Raw genomic sequence first — 8,172 nt, forward strand, 5'->3', positions numbered from 1 at the left:
TTTGAGGTTGGGAGTTTGAGACCAGCCTGACCAACATGGAGAAACCCTGTCTCTACTAAAAATACAAAATTAGCTGGGCTTGGTGGTGCATACCTGTAATCCCAGCTACTCAGGAAGGCTGAGGCAGGACAATTGCTTGAACCCGGGAGGCAGAGGTTGCAGTGAGCTGAGATTGTGCCATTGCACTCCAGCCTGGGCAACAAGAGCAAAACTCTGACTCAAAAAAATAAATAAATAAAAAATCCTCCCAATTCAGCCTCCCAAAGTGTTGGGATTACAGGCATGAGCCACTGTGCCTGGCCAGCACTATTCCTACTTTTTTTTCAGATGGGGGTCTCACTATGTGCCCAGACTGGTCTTGAACACCTGAGCTCAAGCAATCCTCTTGCCTTATCCTTCCAAGTAACCAGGATTACAGGCACATGGCTATCACACCAGTGAGACCATATGTCTTCCTCACTTTTGCATCTTTAATGATAGGCACATAATAGTATTCATAACCCACTGATCTCTCAACAGTTAGTGGCCAGGGAAAGAGTTTACTACAATACAGGCCAAGGGCAAGGAAAAGAAGTGCACCTCGAATACTCTTCTTTTTTTTTTTTTTTTTTGAGATGGAGTTTTACTCTTGCTACCCAGGCTGGACAGGCTGGAGTGCAATGGCGTTATCTTGGTTCACTGCAACCTCCGCCTCCCGGGTTCAAGCTATTCTCCTGCCTCAGCCTCCCAAGTAGCTGGGATTACAGGCAGGTGCCACCACGCCCAGCTAATTTTGTATTTTTAGTAGTGACAGGGTTTCTCCATGTTGGTCAGGCTGGAGTGCAGTGGAGAACTCCTGACATCAGGTGATCTGCCTTTTTCAGCCTCCCAAAGTGCTGGGATTACAGGCGTGAGCTACTGCGCCCGGCCATTGAATACTCTTCTATTCAGAGGTGCAAAGCCATCAGCCAATTCTAGACCCCTTGAGCTGCCTGAAATTTAACCAGAAGCTGATTTTGCTACTGTCCTCTTGCTTGTTTGCTCTTAGAAGAGCAGCCATAACTTCCCATAACTCAGACAAGTCAAGGGGTTGAAATGTGAGGCAAGAAAACCAAGCTGCACAGAGACAATGGGTAGAGCTGCCAGGTTATGAACTAGGCCAACATGTGACCTTCCCAGCAAAGCTCAAGATTCTGGTTCCCATTCCTGATAGGGCCCCAGAGGTCAGAGGCCAGACCCCAATCATTATGCAGCAATTCCAGAAGGAGAAACGGTTTGGGGGCCTGAATAGCCAAATGTGCCAGTGGGAGGGTAAAGGAAGCACCTCCGCCTTATTCTCTTATAACAAGCGCCTTTTGGTTGGAAGTCATAGCTTTTCTTTTTTTTAAGTGGTAACTGGTAGAATTTTTATATTTACTTTTAGATTATCTAGTTAAAGGAAAAGTCAACTCATATGGTCAGGGTAGGAGAGAAGACACATATTATGGTTTTAAAAATCCAACTGTCTTTTGTTAGAGTTGGATAAAAGGCAGGAAGAGAGGCCAGAGGTTTTGCAGGGAAATCCCTTAAATATGCCTCTTTTCTTTTCTTTGCTTCATCAGCAAACATTTATTATGATATGCACATTACAATATGCAAGAATAGGTCTTTCTGCCTGAAATATCCTTCCTTCTCCTCCTTTCCTTTACAGCTTGGGCCTAATCAACAACCATTTATTCTTTAGACCTCAGTTCCCTGAAACTTTTCTCCCTTGAATAATGATAAGGCTTAAAATGCAAGCTGCTCCCAAATCCTCAAGTATGTGGAGGTATTATTAATAATTTGTAGATTTTTCACTGAAGGCACTTTTGATGTGGAAGGGAAGAAGGGTAGAGAACAGGGGCTTGAAGTGAGCGGGAGGAGGGGCTATAAGGTGGTCCCATGCAGGGTAGCAGGGAGGTTTAGGAAGGAGAGGCTGGGGATCTTACATACTGATTTGTCCAACTTCTCAAGTTCTGAGGAAGCTTGAAATTTGAATCAGAATTTTTATCCTGGACATTCAGAACCTGATGTGATTTTATTCCAGGTAAAGGAGAGATTAAAGTAGTCAGAATGGTTTAGTACCAGACACAATTGAGGCTGAGAAGAGGATGTGCAAGCCCTTGACATCCTGGGGAGAATGGAGTGCTCACCACCTTGGGAAACAGTTTCCAGCATCACAGTGGGCCAAGAATGTGGGCTTTAAAGTTGGACAGCCTGGGTGCACACCTTGGTATTTCCATTTATTAGTTGTAAGACTCTGGGCAATTTACTTGATCCCTCTGAGTCTCAACTCTCATCAGTAAAATAGAGATTAGAATAATAAGTACCTCATAAAGTGACATTTACAAACCCAATAAGGATAGCAAAAAGCAGTTCTGGCACACAGTAGTCAACGGTTGTTTTCTATTATAGGATTGGATTATTCTGTAGGGAGGAAAATGGGGAATGAAATGGTAGTGTTGGGGGGATGGATTATAAGGGATGGATTGGGGTTGTGCAAAGAAGGACTTAAGAGTTTAGTCGGAGGCAGGTAGTTGGAGGCAAAGGTGGTGTGTGGAGTCCTTACCTTGGTCCTCAAGATTTTTGGAATGGTGACATGCCAAAAAACTTAGTGACACTTAAGAGTACTGTGGTTTATTTATAAACAATATGTGGCTAGATAAAGGAATGGTCAGAAGGAGTATCTGGATACAGGGCTGGGGATTAGCTGACTCTGCAGGCTGTCTGCCTGTGCTCAGGAGTCAGGCCACTCTATCCCCTCCTGCTTAGTGTGGTCCACAGACCAGCTGCATAGCACCACCTGGGATCTTGTTAGGCAGAGCCTTGGGCTCTGCTCCAGTCCTGATGAATCAGAATCTGCATTATAACAAGATTCCAGGGGTGATTCATGCATATATTTAAGCTTGGGGGAGATGTGTGAGCTGCTGAGATTTAAAAACTCTTTACACCAGGACAGAATGCCATCAGGTGACGCTAAGAACCTGATTACATTCTAATTTTAAACTAACTTTATACTTTAGTGGGCTCATTCTTGAATAAAATCTTTGTATATGGACCAATACCAGGAGGAAACCATATTATCAATGTGCCTTTGACATATTTAACCTTCTTGACCCTGACTCACATGGGTACGGGCACATGCATACATGCATGTGTGTACACACACACTACAACATCAGCACTATTCAGCATGAGTTTTGATTACCAGACATAATTCCTGTATTAGTGATTCACTAGACATTCCCTAATGCATAACTTCTATTAATAGTCTTTTAAAAAATTCCCCTATTGCCACCTGCCAGGGGATGCAGGAAATCAATTCAAACAACCTTCAGCAGTCCTGAAGGGAAATTTTTAGGTCTCTTTGCAGAGAATCCAATCCCAGAAGGACTGAGAGCTAGGTTAAAGGGTCTATTGCTGTGTCCAGCGTGGTTCCTTGAATACATCATTGCTGTGTGCCTCAGTTTCTCTTCTGCAAATGTGCCACATGATTGACAAAGACGGTTTCAGCTTATTGAACAGACTCTCCCTTTCCTCTTCTGTTTTACCCTTCCTTTTTCTGGGTCCTAAAGAGACCCCAGGTTCTTTTAACTAGATGCTGGTGTCAACCTGGGATAGTGTAGATTTAGACTCAGGCTAAGACAGTGAGGCTTAGAGGCTCAAAAAGTAGTTTGGTTGCAGGGAGTGAAAGGGGAATAGAAGAAGCTAAAGGATTTAGCCCTTCTGCAAGCTCAATGCCAGCTCGGATGATACTTGAGAGCCCTAAATTATCTCATGCTCAAAGGTTTACAGTTCAGTCCACTGTGGGTGCGGTATTAGTACCTTGCTTACACTGAATTACATGCCAAATGGGCCACCGGCATGCCTTTTTAATTTCTTCATTTCCTTATCATAGATGTTTCCGTAAAACGCTAGTCTACTAAGAACCTGTAACCATGCCTGATAGTCAGATACCCCATTCCCATTGTTCTTACCTCCATCCCTTCATCTTTTCTCAAGCCCCTCTACATGGACCAGGAAGGACCAATTCCGTATGGAGTTACCTAGGATATCCTACCATGTGTTTATGGAATATTAGGACTGTAAAAGACTTTACAGTTCAGTAATGGCCAAATATCAGTTTATGAACCAGTACTGGAATTCTAGCTTCTAAAAAAATAGTTTCCTAGACCCCATTATGTATATTTTTTAAAATGCTGGCTGGCTGATTCTGACACTCTGACGGATTTCTGACTCATCTTTGCCCATTTATAGGTGAGTATAAGGCCTGCCACGAGCTCAAGTCCCACAGCCAGGCATGGCAGATCCAGGTTCACGCTTCCTCAGGCGTGGGTCAGGTGCTTACCTGCATTTCTAAGCCCACGTGTGTGTCAAAGAAGCAGAAGCCCTATAATGCTGAATCAAAAATAACCAAAAAGTAAAAATGTAAGAAACATTTCGATAAAGTCACCTTGACTATCAGAATTCTCCTCTGAAAAAGGGGAAGATCGATGTGTTTCAGATGTCCCTCCCTGACCCCTACCCCCAGCCTGCACTTTGCCTGTCCCCAAAGCCTCACTGCTCTGTGGTTGGGAGAATGAGGGAATGGACTATGTCTCTCCATGATTGCACAGTTTCAGTTACTTCTAAATCTAGAAATATCATTTGCCTTATAGGCTGCCAGACTCCACTTAGGGCTTATCAAAACAGACAAAGCAAAGCAAAACAAAACATAAAACCAGACCAAACAGGAGCTTTCGCTCAAGACTCCTCAGATGACCTTGGAAAGCTTCGCGGCCTTCTCTTGTGGATGACTGACCCAGCTCTCGGTTCTTCACTTTGGGAGCTCTTTTCTTCCCTCCACATTGGTAATCACTTCTATGCAGGTGACTCTCAGACCTTCCTCTGAGTCATTCCCCTTCCCCAGCACACATCCCACCAGGATGTCCTGTCATCACCTCCCTCTTCACTGCATCCTAACAGAACACAATCCTCTCCATCCACATGTGTTATCTCCAGGTGCCCCCATTTGGCTGGCACTTTCACAATGCTTCTCATTTTCTAAGCTTGAAAATTGAAGGGATGTTTCTAGTTAAGTACCCTGGACTCCATCACTGGTCTTGTCTTATGTTGGATAAAGGACAGAAGGAATTATTAAGTCTGTAGGTGGCATAAAGTTAGGGAAATTGGCAGATATGGTTGGCAGAATCAAGACCAAAATGTTCACAAGAAGCTATGAGGAAATATGGAAAGCAATATGATTATATTTAATAGGAATGAAATTGTATTGCATTAAGATAAAAAAGTTACAATGCTATATTTTCCCACTTATGTGAATGTCAGAAACAATTTTTGTCTTTGTAAAATGAATCTATAGGGCTAGAAATCAGAATAGCGGTTGCCTCTAGGAGTTTGAAGAGGAGATTGACTAGAAAGGGGCATGAGAGAAGTTTCTAGGGTGATGATGATGTCCTATATTGTGATTGGTGTATTGTTGCAGGAGCGTACTCACTTACTAACTAATGGTTGAGATCTGTGCTTTTTGTGGCACATAATTATAACTCAATAATACAATATATGAAATTTCTTTGGAGTAATTTATTATTGCTTTATATTGTATTATTCTTTAAAAAGTAATGGTACAAGTAAGAGATGGGGCCACAAACATGCTACATTCCAACTGTGAAATGATTGGATAAAAAAGCAAGGCATTTTGCAATCCAGAGGTAGGGAAATGATGATGGTTCCCTGTTTTCTGTGCTGGCCGTACAGTTCTGTGTGCCATATTTAAAGAGGGACACTAGGCCAGGTGCAGTGGCTCATGCCTCTAATCCCAGAATTTTGGGAGGCCCAAGCAGGGGGCCTGTTTGAGCCCAGGAGTTTGAGATCAGCCTCAGCAATACACTGAGACTACCATCTCTACAAAATAATAATAATTATTATTATTATCTGGGTGTGGTGGAATATGCCTGTGGTCCCAGCTACTCAGGAAGCTGAGGTGGGGGAATCCTTTGAGCCCAGGAGTTTGAGGCTGCAATGAGCCATAATTATGCCACTGCACTCCAGCCTGGGCAACCTCGTCACAAAAAAAAAAAAAAAGTGAAGGACACTAATAAACTGAAAAACAAAGTTCAGAGCTGAAAAACCTGCTAGCAGAGGAGTTGAAGGAACTGAGAACATATAGGCTGGAAACTAGAAGGTTATAAAGACAGCTCGGGTGACTGACTGTCCTTAAATATTTGGAACAATGTTATGTTGAGGAGAAGACTGTCTTTCCCTGGGCAGGGCCAAGGAGACTGTGGATAAAAGCTACTGAAAGACAGACTAGCCTGACATAAGAAGGTCCATTCTAAATGGCAGAATGAAGTAAATATGGAATGTGCTGTCTTTGACACAGGGCTCCCTGGAAGTGTTCAGGCTGTGGCTAGAGAGCCAACTGTTGAGGACATCATAAGGTTCTAATGTGAAGATCTATGGTTTCCCGGGAATCTGCTATGTGCCAGGCACTCTGCTAAAAGCCAGAGACAATCAACACTATAAGACATGGCAAAATAAATAAACAAAGAAATAAAACAAAAGCCAGAGACAAAATGAATGACATGATTATTATTCCCCAATAATTACCAAATACCAAATAATGCTTACTTTGTACCAGACACCATCCAAAGCAGTTTACATACATTATGACATTCCATTTTCAAAATAGTTACGAGAGAATGGTACTATTACATCTCTATTTTCATAAATGAGACACACCACTCATACATGTTGAAGTCTGAAGTTGAACCGGCCAAAGGGTGTGTGCGCCAGCACGGAGCCAGAAGTAGAGGCTCATGTCACAGACCATGGAGCCCTCTACCCCGCTAGGGCTGTCTCTCATGCAGACTACAGTCTTGACTCTGTCTTCGTTCAGTGGCAGCAGCTACAGAAGGGTCTGGGGGTGGGCACACTGGACATTCCATGAAGGAGCTGGATTAAAAGAACCAGTCCGTCCCACCAATCTGGTAACTGTTTGGTCTTCCTAGGATCTTCCTGAAGGCTGTAGAACTTTGGTGTCCCATATGGTAGCCACTAGCCACATGCGATTGTTGAGCAACTGCAATGTGACTAGTCCAAATGGAGATATGCTGGAAGCAGAAATTACACATTGGGTTATGAAAAAATATAAAATGTATCATTTGTAGTTTTTATATTAAGGATATGCTAAAATAGTAATATTCTAGGTATATTAGGTTGAATAAAATATATTATTTAGTTTTATTGAGATATAATGCACCATTTAAGATGTACACTCCCTTATACGTTTAGCCTATTTACAGAGTTATGCACCCATCACCACAATCAAGTTTAGAACATCTTCATTACAAGAAGAAACCCCGCACCCTTAGCTACCACTTCCCAATCCTCTCATCTCCCTGACCCCTTCTGCTAGGCAACCACTAATCTGCTTTCTGACTCCACGGATTTGTCTACTCTGGAGATTTCATGTGAATGGAATCACAAAATATGTGATACATTGTGCCTGGTTTCTTTCACTTAGCATAATGTTTTCAAGGTTCATCCATGTTGTAGCATGTATCAGTACTTCATTCCTTTTTATTGTGTATAATATTGTGTTGCGTGGATATATACCACTTTTTATTTATTCATTCATTATCAATGTTGATGGGTATTTTTTTTCCACCCTTTAACTTTTATGAATAATGCTGCTATAAACATTACTGTATAGGTTTTTGGGTGGACATATACATTCAGTTGTTTTGGGTATAGACTCAGGAGTGGAATTGCTGGGTCACAGGGTCACTATGATTAACCATCTGAGGAACTGCCAGACTCTTCCACAGCAGCTGCATCATGTTGTGTTACCACCAGCAGTGTATGAGAGTTTCAGTGTCTCTACATCCTCACCAGTACTTGTTACCTGTCTTATTCGTGATAGCTATCCTAATGGGTGTGAAGTGGTCCTGCATTGTGGTTTTGATTTGCATTTCTCTAATGGCTAATGATGTTGATGATCTGTTATTGTGTTTATTGGCCATTTGCATATCTTCTTTTTTTTATTATACTTTAAGTTCTAGGGTACATGTGCATAGCGTGCAGGTTTGTTACTTATGTATACTTGTGCCATGTTGGTGTGCTGCACCCATCAACTCGTCAGCACCCATCAATTCATCATTTATATCAGGTATAACT

This window comes from Colobus angolensis, unplaced genomic scaffold (genome assembly GCF_000951035.1).
Source record: "Colobus angolensis palliatus isolate OR3802 unplaced genomic scaffold, Cang.pa_1.0 Scaffold3, whole genome shotgun sequence".
NCBI lineage: Eukaryota > Metazoa > Chordata > Mammalia > Primates > Cercopithecidae > Colobus > Colobus angolensis.